This window comes from Ursus americanus, chromosome 17 (genome assembly GCF_024610735.1).
Source record: "Ursus americanus isolate L20-20 chromosome 17, mUrsAme1.1.p, whole genome shotgun sequence".
Taxonomy (NCBI): Eukaryota; Metazoa; Chordata; class Mammalia; order Carnivora; family Ursidae; genus Ursus; species Ursus americanus.
The window spans coordinates 41,403,056-41,417,057 of record NC_142143.1 but is presented as its reverse complement, the minus strand read 5'-3'; positions in this window follow the sequence as shown (position 1 = coordinate 41,417,057).

Genomic DNA, 14,002 nt, shown 5'->3' with positions numbered 1-14,002 from the left:
GGAAACTAATTCTACATAGAAAATCAGATCTAAGTGCTCCTGGGTAGCTCAGTCGGTTGGGCTTCCAACACTTAATTTTGGCTTAGATCATGATCTTGGGGTCCTGAGATCGATCCCCGAGTTGGGCTCCACGCTGGGCATGGAGCCTGCTTAAGATTCTCTCTTCCTCTCTCTCTGCCCCTCCCCCTACTCACGTGCACACATGCACTCTCTCTCTTAAAAAAACAGAAAGAAAAGAGAGGAAAATAAAAGGAAAGAAAATCACATCTACACAAAAGAATGAAGAGTGCCCCAAATGGAAAAACAGTAGGTAAATTAAAGGTAAGACTTTTGTTCCCTATTTTCCAATTTATTTAAAAGATAAAGAATACTTATTATTTTGCATGTTCTTCATGAAAGTTTATCATTAAGTAGAAATTGTAAAGAGGGTGTTTAGTTAGGAGTATGCAATCCTCAGTTTCAGAAGCACCAAGCAAAAGCCGATTTCATGGGCTTGCTCAGAGGAATTTTAATCGGAGGAAAAGGAAAAATTAAGACACTGAACTAATTTGCAAATTTGGAAAACCAAAATTTAAACTTCTTTTTTTTTTTTTTTAAAGATTTTATTTATTTATTTGACAGAGAGAGAGACAGCCAGCAAGAGAGGGAACACAGGCAGGGGAGTGGGAGAGGAAGAAGAAGGCTCCCAGCGGAGGAGCCTGATGTGGGGCTCGATCCCAGGACCCCGGGATCACGCCCTGAGCCAAAGGCAGACACAACGACTGAGCCACCCAGGCGCTCCCCAAAATTTAAACTTCTACAACATGACTTCAAACTAGCTTTCTCAAATCATTCCTCACTATTTGCCAACATGTTACAGAGACTTCAAGAACACTGGATTGTCTTTTGTATTATTTTTTATTGATTATACTTTCTTAGCACTTCTCAATGTTCTCACTACATAAAGTGAAAAAATCACTAACTCAGCATCCCTTAATTACTTCTTCTTAGCCCAACCCTACCCATTATTTGAGGTTATCTCAAAATTGACTTCTTCCATGGAGCCTTTCTTAATTCTCTTTGACAAAATTAATAGCTTCTTTCTTTGAACCTTACAGTATGTCATAAGAAACTCTCTTTATACAAATGATCTGTGTTTATATTACTTAGGTACTTAGTGCAACTTTATTGGTTAGCTACAAGCAAAGACTGCACCTAGCTTACTACAGTATCATCTTTCTCCTGCAATATAAAAAGAAGGGAATTAACATCTACTGAGTTCCTACTATGTATCTTAATGGAACTAATCATTTGAAAAATACTCATCTTCACCACAACCCGAAGAAACAGATATTATTGTTCCCATTGTACACCTGATGAAATAAAACCTGTGTAACTTGTTCAGAATCACAAAAATACGAAGGAAAAAGCCAAAAGCCAGAAGAATAACCCATGATTTTATGAAGCCAAAGCATATATTTGTTCCACTAAATATTGTCTGTAATTAATTGGCAAAAATAAACTGAACAGTTTATATGGATAAGTTGTTAAAATATTAAGTATTTCAAAGAAGAAAGAAAGGAAGGAGGAAAGGAGGAAGGGAGGGAGGGAGGAAAATGGCAGAAGGACAGGAAGATGCTAACAACTATTTGAAGCAGAAATTTCAAGCATTTTGGTTTGGAACATTTCATATAGAACATCCATGGAGTACAGAAGAATAAATCAAAGTAACTTTCAGCTCAGTACACGATGGATATCCTTTAGGGGAAAAAAAGCACAGCTACTATTAAAAATGATTATTTTTAAAGAGAGAATTCCTATTGATTTGGATTTCTTAGAGGAAGTAACCCAAATAAAAGATGCATTGAATTGCTGTTGGCAACTCCAAAAGGAGTCTTATGAATGCCTGAAAGAGGAAATATATTTCTTTCAAGTAGATCAAGTTTCTTCAATGGACGTTGCATACGTATGTAATTAAAGAGATCTATATCCTAGGAATTAAAATGATAATGAGACAGCTTTTATTTTGGATATCAAAGTCAAAAAGCACATTAGTGAATGCCTCAGTTACTCCAAAAATGTCAGCTATACTGTACACCCGAAATATAACATTTTATGTCAACTATACATCAATCAATCAATCAATCAATCAATAAAGCTGCTAACCTCTGAACTAAAATAAAAAAAGTGTCAGGAACACTTTTGTGCTATGAAGCCTCAAAGAATATTGCTCAATGACAGTGATTTTTTGAGATAATAAAGTCATGGCCTTTACTTGGTTCTTTGAAAATATGATTTGGAGCAAGTGTCACATAAGTCATTAAAATATTCACAAATATCGTTTGTGTATATATATGTCTATATCTGTGTATGAGTATACACACACACACACATATATATACATATACAAATACATACATATAAACATAAATATAGGATACATCTAATTACAAATACCTCTGAGTCTTGTGACAGAACAATATAAAAATATTGGGGGTCATACCTATATATATGTTATCCTGATGGATATATATCATAGTCTGATAAAAATAGTTATATAATTTATTAGCATACTTCAAAAAGTAGAATAGTCAGGTGTCACTTTCATTTTGGTCGCCTTAAGACAAAGATACACAATGTGAACATGACATGATAACTGTTGAAGTATATGGAATTAATATCTAAAAGATGTAGACATCTTATGAAAATACACGTTAAAATATATTCCTGAAGGGCATTAACAGAGTTTTTCCAATATGTGATTTTGGGATATTGAACCATTTTTTAAAAATGTATTTACTAAGACTTTCATTTCAACATACACTACCAAGTGGTTCATAATAACAATAATTAAAATTTAAAATAATGATGATCTTTAATAATAGGAAGCAATTATTGTGGTAATAATCTGTAGAAGACAACTTCAAGCAGCTAATAGCAAAGGCAAAATTATAGGGACTGAATAATAGTGGTGATCAAATGAACAATTTCCCTACTAAAAATGCTTATTTCACGGCAACCTGGTTTAATTAATATTGTCAGTTGCAAATCAATTCAAAACAAACAAGCATATTCGCTAAGACAAATAAGTGGAACACCTTTCAAAATAATTGCGAAAATCTCTTAAGCATCACAAAAGACTCAATAAATATTTCTGGAGACAGACATCAATCAGGTAAATAGATAAGAAATACAGATGCAAAGTCGAATTATGACTCATAATGTTAATTGACCCAGTTTGCATCATGCCACAAATATTACCGAATGTTTAAACTCCGTGAGCTCAGCGACTTTGCTTACCACTACATCCGCAGGTGTAACTCTCTCACATTGTAGGTGTTCCATAATTATCTGTTGAATGAGTGCGCTGGAAGATGAAAAATCTCTTCTGAGAATCACCTTTCCAACGGGAAGATCCATATTTACTCCTTTTCTATATATGGGATGCACTTTCAATCTTTTCTCTGTGCTTTTCTGAGTCCATGTGTTACAAGGACATTTTCCAAGGCAAAAAGATTGATAAATTGCTAATTATGTGCCTGGCAGATTACTTTTTTTTTTTTTTTAACGTCATTTCACCAAACAACATGTGGCCCAGAGGGAACTGGAAAGCTTAACATATGGGTTCAAGTGTTCCTTTCGGTGTTTCACTGTGGCACTGCACAGTCAAGTTTTATGAGTTCCAGGAAAACAAATGAAAACAGTACTTCAGACTCCAGTTTAACTATCTCTATAACCTTAATTTTTGTTCCCACTTACGGCATAGCCATCTTGGGAGTTCTTATTACGAAATTTAAATTCCTGAGTCAACAGAGCAATTCGAACAGCAAAGCTGTCCAACCCATCAAAGAGGTTTGTGTTGTAGAGGGTGGCAGAAGGGCAGGAACTTCTTCCAGTTCATTCTGACAGTCTTAGTGACTATCATGCTCTAGCTGGAATCCTGAGTCCCCTGACATTAAAGCCGCAGATTTCTTATATTACAATACGTCTTATCAGTGCCTCACCTCCAGCCCTCGGGTGCTTGCTCAAGATTTCATGGGAAATGACTATCAGCGCTACCAGCTCCTTGTATGTGATAAATAGGCAAGAGGTGAATACTGTCAGTGATTACGGGATTAAAAGTCTCGTCTAAAAAGAGTAGGAAAAAGGTCTGAGAAAGGAAGATCTGGCCCTAAAAAAAAAAAAAAAGAAAGAAAGAAAGAACAGACCCAAAATAAGATAAGAGGGTAAAGACATTTTATTATTGAGAATGAGAAGTTAATGGACAGGCCAAGAGATGTGATGACTATAGATGCAGGAGGGGAGGCTGGGGTAAAATTAAAAAGGTAACTTAATTTGATATCTTTTAACTATTTAGCTCCAGCTCATATGTGTAAAATGTGTGGAATTTAAGAAACAAAACAAATGAGCAAAAGGAAAAAAGGGGGGGGGGGGAACCAAGATACAGACTCTTAACTATAGAGAACAAACTGACAGTTACCAGAGGGGAAGTGGGGGTGGGGGGCGGGGATGAGTTAAACAGGTGATGCGGATCAAGGAGGGCATTTGTGATGAGCACTGGGTGTTGTATAGAATTGTTGAATCACAATATTGTACACCTGAAACTAACATTACACTGTGTGTTAACTAACTGGAATTTAAATAAAAACTTAAAAAAAAAAACATGATAAAGTCCAGGATGAACCTGGTAAGTTCTATGGAGCTTGGTTCCAGAGCTTCAGTATGGTTCGATATTTCTGAATAGTTCAATGACATGTGAAGGTCTACAAGTGGTATAGTAGGTGCCAAGATTGAATGAAGAAATATTTAAAATATTATCTAAAATATATACAAAAATCCTTGAGATTTCTTTCTTTTTAAATCAATATTCCAGGTCATGTGATATAAAATTACTGGGATAGACTCCAGTTGGCGTTCTGGTTTTCTATTCCTGGATTAGAAATGTCAGGGCTGAGCTATGTGTTGAATCTTGTCTCCTTCTCCCTATGAATAAGGGAAGTGTATAAAGAACACAGTTTTCTCGGAGTTAATGGAAAGGAAGGCTGATTAAAGAAAGCACCCAGTAGGGAGCAGCCCAGGTTCCTCAGCTCTAGTCAGGGAACAGTAAATCTTCAAGTGGAGTGTCACCATCTCCACTTACGGGGAACCAGCCTATTGCCAAAGGTTCCGAGGATGATTCAGATCCTCTGGTTGACTTGAGTCTTTGCATAAAAAAAATATAACCTTGCTATCAGAGAGTCAGTTTCCTTGCTCCATCCTATGAGTTATTGATATATACAATACCAGCTATGAAGACATGGTCAGAGCAGCCACTTAGTCCTGGATTTTCTGAGTCAGTACCACGTTAAAAATTTCGGTCTCGTTGTTGAAGTGTGTGTGCCCTAGATTTGGACCCAGGGAATAATGTCCCCTAGCACCTGACATCACTAGCATTAAAAACCCGTCTTACCTCAGATGGGACAGAGAAAGGAAGACGGGGTTTTCTTAGAGTTTTTAAGTTGCATACCAATTTTCAGCTTCTTAAAGAGAAAGGATTCAGGCTTTGAAGTATCAAAGAGAGCAGAGCAGTAAAGAGGTTAGCAGAAAATATGAATTATTTTTAGATAAAGGATATTTGAAGACCATAGATTTAGCTTAGACATATCTGAAATTTCTGGAGTGAGACTGGTGGAGCTACCCATTTAATGTACAAAACTGCTCTTATTTCTCATCACTGGAGCAGTTAGAAAAGACCTTAGTGACCATAGGGATTGAGTAAATATAATATAGATGCATCTGTTGTAATCTTTTCCATTCACTTGTTACACTTGTATGCATATACGGGTGTGTGTGTGTGTGTGTTTTCTCAGCATCTCTCCCATTATATTGTGAGATTCTTTAGAGTAAGGATATAGTTTTTAACTGTATTTATGTTCTAGCGCCTGACATAGAATAGGCAATTAAAAAATGCATGATTTTGCATCAACGCATGCATACTTGAATGAATGAACGCTATTCCTAAGACAGAAAAAGTAAAGAAAACAATAGTTACATTAGTTTTAGCTAACATACTTAAACACCTCGTTGAAGAAGATAAAATCTTGGCCTTTAAAATGGAATATAATTCATTTCACTGGCTTGTATGTAGGAGGCAGAAGGGGCATAGACTTGGGATGGTTGCCTAGCAACTGCTTACCACTAATAGGAGAAGCTTTCGGAGATAGACCTGAAGAAAGGATCCTAAACCACTGCAGCACAGAATTTATTTTCTAGCTCAGGTAGAATTAATTCTTGGTTATTTAATTCAGTTTCATTGTATGGTGTATGACTAGTTATGGGTTATTTGGTTTTCCTCCTAGGAGCATATCCATGGCAGTGTTCTCCATTTGCCTTATTCAATCAAGTCTACCCTCCTCTCTACCACACTCAGTTGAAGAGATAAAGCTGAGTCAGCTTTCTAAAAAAGACTGATGAACAAAAGCATATGGAAAACATGGAATCAAAGAACCTAACTGCCTAGAACCAGGTCAAACTAAAAGGAAAAGCCCCAGGGAGCAAAGATGGCCAGCCTTGGGGATTCTGGTTGGTAATTGTACTCAGTGTAACTAATTGTGTAACTTCTCAGGTTAAAATCTGGAGAAGCTTGCATATATACCTATATATAGACTGGATATATCCGTTAGACATGTTTTGTTAGGTCTATCCACTATTAGCTTCCAGAGTATTTTAAAAATTAATTGATCACCAATTACTATTTGAGACACTTCATAAACAAAATATGTAATTCTATTCAAAATTCTATTCAAACAAAATATGTAACTCTATTCAATTCTATTTCAAAAGTAGTTCTATACTTTTGAAAACTTGGAGGTTCTGGCAACACTGAGTGATTATGGTTCAGGCTTGGTAATAGCCACTGTCTTTAGACAAAGGAAATATTCTCCCATCTATAACAATTCAGGTCACTCCTGAATGATCAAACAGCTGTCATGTCAGGTTTCTTTTCGGGGATACAAATAATAGTGGTAAATTAAGGCAGTAGTATGCTGGAGGCCACCGACACTGGCCCAAAAGAAATAATTTGCACATCTCTTCCCATTTTCAAGTTCAGGTCATCATGCTGGTAGCTTGAAATTGGCCATGGTGGAATATTTACACAACAGAAGCCTGCAAATGTTATCATTCAGATTCACCACCCAGCCTCAGAGACCAGTTGTTGAAGCATTTACCAGTACACCCCAGACTGAGATGGAATGAGAGTAGCCGCAATTCACAAAGCTGCTTCGGTTATACATGTTACCTGTCTTAGAACATAAAATCGTAATTCACAATAAAAATATACTGGACCTATCATAATAGATGTATCTATTTATCTTTTAAAATCATAGCAAATAGTCCCTTCCAGCCTCACTGACCTATTTGCTATGTCTAAAATGGGACTTTTTTCTTTGTAAGTATCATTCCCTTTTTATGGAATAATCCTTCCATCCGGTCTATCTGACCAAGGCTGCCTGTCTTCTAAGATTCAATTCAGATATCCTTTTGTTTTTCAACTCCTCTCATCTTCTCCTGAGTTTCCTCTTTGACTGGTCTCAAGGCATATTTGTGTGTTCCCCCTCTGTACTTCCGAACATGAAGCATGTTCTTCTAATAGTTACTCATTGTTTGGCAATGGTCTGTCTGTCTCTTTCTCCTACTGGGCTTTGTGTTACTTGAGAATCTAGCTTTGCCTTTTTAAATGCCCTTCTGGAATGATACATTACCTATCACCCAATAGATGTAGAGTAAAAGTTTCTTAATTTTAAAAATATTTAGCATCCAGGAACATGAAGTTCTTCTTATTTTGATACATTTTTATACATACTTGTTATAGTCATGAGTACTTTCTGTCTCTTGATTGGAACATACATTCCCAAGCCTGAAACATCAGAGATAAAGTGTGGTGAGGAGTAAGAATAGAGAAGAGAAACAGCACGGCCTTCTTGGACCACCAGGCTCTCAGTAACAGACTGAATCAAAACGCTTCCAAATCTACTAACAACAAATCCAACCATCTTTCCACTGGGTTCCAGCTGCTTCTCTTATTGTTTAATCCTATTTCTCTAACTTTATCTCCCACCTGCTAAAAATTCCAGCACATGTATTATTTATCTTCTGACAGGCACAGAAATTCAGTAAATATCTTAGATATCTAGTTTTATTATTTACACCTTAAATCTCTACTTACAATGGGAGTCCATTTCTACCTTTCCTGGAGTTCCTCAGAGACATCCCCTATCATCACCTTATCATTGAGATTTATTGGTATCATTTCATTTACCAACTGCCCTCTTCGTTTTATATCAGAGGCAGATGTTCAAGCTGGCATCTTCCCCAGCTGCAATCAATGTACATAATGCCACAGGCCCTTGATTGGTTTCAAAACATTTTCCTGTCTACAAACAGGATGGAGGGGAAGGTTTCTGAAGGCACATTTCCAGTGATGATGCTAAATCCATCAGCAGTTCTCAATTTCTTGGTTGCTTCACATTGATCATTAAAAATGGACTCCCTGATATGGCAACCTGAAAAGTGGTCCTAAAGAAAAGAGACGAAAATCATGATGGTGCAATGTGAATACTATACATCCTGTTGTACTATGAGTATTAAATGAATATGTTGAAAAAACTTAGACATGTTGTCTAGATGTTAGATAACCCCTGCTAGGTGACAAAGCTATTTACTGTGACGATTGTTGCTTTTCTATTCAGTTTTCTTTTTTATAACGGCTCTTAACTAGAAAAAAAAAATTCTTGGCAGAACTTGGTTATGATTTTCATGAGTTGTAAGAAAAATTATCACTTAAGAAGACTATTTGCTGAATAATTGTCATATGAATTTTTCTTACGCTTCATTAATACAACTTGCTCCAAATAAATTTAGCATAATAAATGTCATCTATCCAAGGTCTTCATCAACTTCTCGAATGGTGTTTTAAAGCTTTTACTTCTAATAAAATATTCAAGCTGTCGTGTTAGAAATATTTTCCTTTATTTCATTTCTATGTGGTTGCTTTTATTGTTGTTATTTTTATCATTTATTTAGTACCCATTGAGTAAGTCCATACAACAAAGCAAAGGTTTTTGCCATTCTCCTCTGAATTTGGCTCTACTCTGACTATTCGTGACTCTCCAACTTCTGGTGCAATCACACCAAGAAAAATTTTAATTGTAGTTAATGAATTCTGAAAATGGCATGACTTTTAAAGGACCTCTCCCAAAATTCATAACAGAAAACATACAAATGATGTTTTAATCCCGCTCTCTTTTAGAGTTGTGCTCACTTTGGTCTCTTGTTATAAATTGTTAGTATTTAGGTAGATTAAAACAAGGCATTTGGAAAATCTGACAGGCCCGACCTACATAGGCTTATACTCTTCTATTTAAAGATATTTTAAAGAATTTTTGGCCGTATCTGTACCACAGGGCGTCCAGGCTATATCAGGAAGGTGGAATGAGGTAAGTGTTTCTCAAAGTGACAGTTATAAGCGAGTAAGACATAGGGAGATAAATCACTTGGTCATCATATTGATCTGAATTTTTGGAGGACATAGATCATAAATTTGAAGGAGAAAGGCAATATATTTCTGCAAATGGATAGTGCTTAAGTCCGTAAATGCTCCTTGAAAAAAATGAGACACAAAAGAGGTTGCTTTACCCTAAAACAGTCTCACCTCCAATCTTGGCGGATTTCTGAACTCCTGAAACTTTTTGACTGTCCTCTTAGATGAGCATATCTTTAAGGGGTGAGGCAAGAGGAGTAGTCACTGATTGTAGCATCAGAGAATTCTGGCTAGAAGACAAGTATGACCTCTTACCAATTGTTAACCTTAAGCAAGTTACTTAACCTCTCTAAGTACTAACTGCCCCACCTGTAGAATAAAGTTTGTTGTAGAAAAACGTACACAGGTCTCAAAAATCACATGATGCACAAAATGCAATGCAGCCTCAAACCAGAAAAAATTCCATTTCTTCATAGAACTCGGTTTTAAGAACAAGTGAAAAATATGCCCCTAAAATATCTAGTAGTTCCTGAAAATTCTAGTGCTATATGTCATATTATGTGGTTGCACAATAAAGCAAATCACTAAAATTCATAATTGGTTTATTGCCAGAAGAAACTGGCAAGCACACATATAAGTTCACAAATTTTGAATTTCATCTTTGCTACTTAAGATTTTTACCTTAGCAAAACTAACCTTGGCCATCTCACTGAACTCCTCTAAGTTTCATTTCTTTTTTACTATAAAGTGGAGAGAATAATCGCAACTCTGATTATATCACAGGCTTATGAAAAAGTAAATTAAACAACGTAAAAATAGTTTTTATTTTACCTAGGAATGGCCTGGGTATGTAAGCAGAAGCCAGAGGCTCTTGTAAATATGAGTTTTTATTTTACCTAGGAATGGCCTGGGTATGTAAGCAGAAGCCAGAGGCTCTTGTAAACATGAGTTGCTTTACTACCATGCTCGGAAGAACGAACTATTATTAGATGAGATTCATTTAATCACTCATTCAAATCACACTGATATATTTTAAATATTATGCCAAGGTGGAGGATACTGAGATACATAAAACACATCCCCTAATTTCAAGATATACATAGTCCAGAAACAGTGGTAGACTCAGCTCAATGTGGCCCACATACGTTTCATTTGCAAGCATAGTTTAGTTAAGTTTCGAATTGGAATGCCTTTTAATATACCCTCCAGGCATCTAAATGCTCAATCCTTCCCTTTCTTCTTATATGAACGCACTGTAGTCAAATATGATATGTGTATTTGTCTCCCAAAGGCCGTGCAATGTAGGTACTCCTTCCCCTAGACAAACGGAAGCCCTAGTATATATGCCTTACTAAAGTGGTTTGACTCCAAGGATACCTTCGAGATGTGTGTTCCCAAGCAAGCTGTTGGACTTCAGATCGTCCATTCTTATTTATATATTTGTCTCAAAAGTTTCTTTTTTTTTTTTTAATTTTTCTTCTGGATCATACATATCTTTAAATATTTCTTGGGTTTGCTCTATTTCATATGGTTTTGCCAAAATATAAATCTGCCCCACAAGGTACCCTTCTCTTACCACCTTCTGAGGCCTATACTTCTCTCAAAACTCAACAACATAATTGAGATCTTTACTGCTAGATTATTCCACTGTTTACTAATTTCTCCCTTTTCTGAATTTCTGTAGCATTCCTACATTTGGGAGAGTAACCACATGTGGAAACTTTTTTTTATCTATTTCAAATTTTCCTAAAACTGCATTGTTGAATTTTTGAGAGCAGGAATTGGGTCTTAAATTCTCTTGTGCATTCCAGACCATTCTCCCAGTGAACTCTTGGTGAAGTGATTTGGTGAATAAGCAGTGAAGGATGACACAGCTCAATATGTGACCTCAATATGTGGGTCTGATAAATATATGGTATAGTTATGTAAAATATAAAATTATATATTTTATATGTAGTAAAAAGTACTCTTACTTCTCAGAATCAGCCTAAGAGTAACTTATCTGACTACTTTCTTCAACCTTAAACACAAACAACTGCAGGAAAAAAAAAAAATAAATAAACCAGTCCCAAACTCTCTCGTTCTGGAGCAATCAACCCAGTGACTTGTGTTAGTAATTATAATCTATCATCTATGGTGCTATATTATCCATTAGTTTTCATAGAGGATTATTCTTATCTTCTGTTGCATTTGATAACTGATGGGGGAAGCAAAGGCAAAAGAAAAAAATTTAATTTACTTACTGCAGAGAGCCCATTGGCAAGTCCTTGAAACAGGTAGAGTGACTTTCCTCTAGGAGCTCAGCTGCCTCAATGTTAAGACTTTGCTAAGGGCAAAAGGTAATCTTAGCTTAACATTATCCCAACCCCCCAGGATCCTGTAAGTCTTCCTTAACAGACAAAAATTCCTTTGGAAACTTCCTTTATCTCCACCCCCCCAAGATATACATTAGCAATCATCCTCCAAGCATATGATATACATCTGAAGGGTCTCATGACTGAGTTTTTACTAAACAGCAGTAAATGACTTTTTCCTAACAATAGCTAGCTCCCTCAAGGTCCTGAAAACGAGGTTTCCAAAATACCTGTCCCTAATCCCTTCCCAACTTGAAAGTATATAATCAGCCACTCCTCATAACCCCAGTGCAGTTCTTTCCACCCACAGGTCCTGTCCCTGTGCTTTAGTAAAACCACCTTTTTGCACTGAAGACATCTCAAGAATTCTTTCTTGGCCATTGGCTCTGAACCCCAACACTCCAAAACACATCAATAACCTCTTGATTTTATGATAAATTTATTTTCCTGAGACCAAGTGTCTCTACTTTATAGAATTATGCTTTAAATGCCTCTGGAAATAAAGCCTGTTGTGAGAAATTATATGGAAACCTACTGAGTAGTATCTTAATAGTTTCATCTAATACATAGCTATGGAGTCGGCTGATCCCTGAGTCTCCATGCAATTCCTAGGAGACTACAGTCCATTACTTTGATGTGCAAGATTTTCAGACTACATTTAACCATGCTCAGGCAGGTCAGTTATCCTTTGTGGCTTTATACTGTGAAGACTGATCTCTTTATGTGTACATTTATTTTCCTTTCATTTTCTTTAATGGCTTACTGCACGTTGGTCATATGTTCTCTCAAAATGGCTTCCACATAGAAAAATACAGTTGCTTTCCTTTTTTAATAAATGCCCCCCCAATGGAATGGTCTTTTTATGTGTAAATTGCAAGGAGTCAGCAGAAAGCCAAGACTATTATTGCAGAAGCATTGGACTTCACTTCAGAAGATCTCAATTTGGCTTCCAGTCTTGTCAGTTAATAATGATATGACTTTTGTTGAGTCTCATAACTTTTTTGAGCTTAATACTCCTGTACACGTAGTATGGAAGTAATAATGCCAGCACCTTCTAAGGGTAATTGGGAGGATCAAATGAAATACTTAAAGTGAAGAGATTTGCAAGCTTTTAAACATTATACAGATGTCCATAGTATAATGGCTAAACATGAATAATGATGACCAAAGCCTTATAATTGGCACTAGCCTTGAATATCCATAGGAAAAGAAACATAGAATAAAAGCCTAGTACACTGACTGACTTATGGGATTATGCAGAGCCAAAATACAGGTTTGAACATGTAAGAAAGAGGCCAGATATTTGGAATGATGAATACATAAGATCAAAATAAGTTTGAAAATAAGTTTAAAACCAGGAAATTCCATGTGAAGAAAGGAATAGGTGATATTTGAAATAAGAAATCATATGATAGTGGTTGTTATGATTGTAACCTAAATATTCAGTCAGTGTCCAAAATTCAGGGAGTTTATCCAGGTAGAAATGGAGCAAAAATCAGGAAAGAGCTAAGAGCTATGTAACTGGTAGCAGTCAAGGCATACGGGCAGCCAACATTCATGGAACCTCACAGTAAAATTTCAGTCTGGTCATAACATTTGAAAAAGCTCCAATTAATAGAATAACTAGCTAATGAGAAAAAAAATTCAAAAGTAGTTTTGTTTTGTTTTAAAGAAATATAGTACAGTGGTTAAAGAATATAGTAAAAAATCTCTGCTGGAGAAATCATAGAGAAGATTTGATATTTGGTCTTACTACAATGTTGAAAAGAATCCTTTGACTCCTTATCAACCACACTCTCAACATGTAAGCTGGTACTCGTATATATTTCAGGATGAGACCAAAGATGGCATTAATAGGTTAATCTACTCGTTTTAGAAGAGCTTCATTCAATTGCATAGCATTTCTTGTCTTTAGTGAGCTTACTATGCATTGAGAAATTAATTTAAGAAGCATACAAAGTTGTACAATTAAAATTGTGATGTGTTCTGTCAAAAAGCTAGTGATACTCTTAACCTTCTAAATTGGGCATTTACTTATTTATGTGTGTCAGGGAAATTTCCCCAAGGAAGTAATAACTGAGTTGAAATATGAGGAATAAAGAAGTCACGTGGTGGGGAAGATGAAATAGGGAGGAAGCATTCAGGCAGA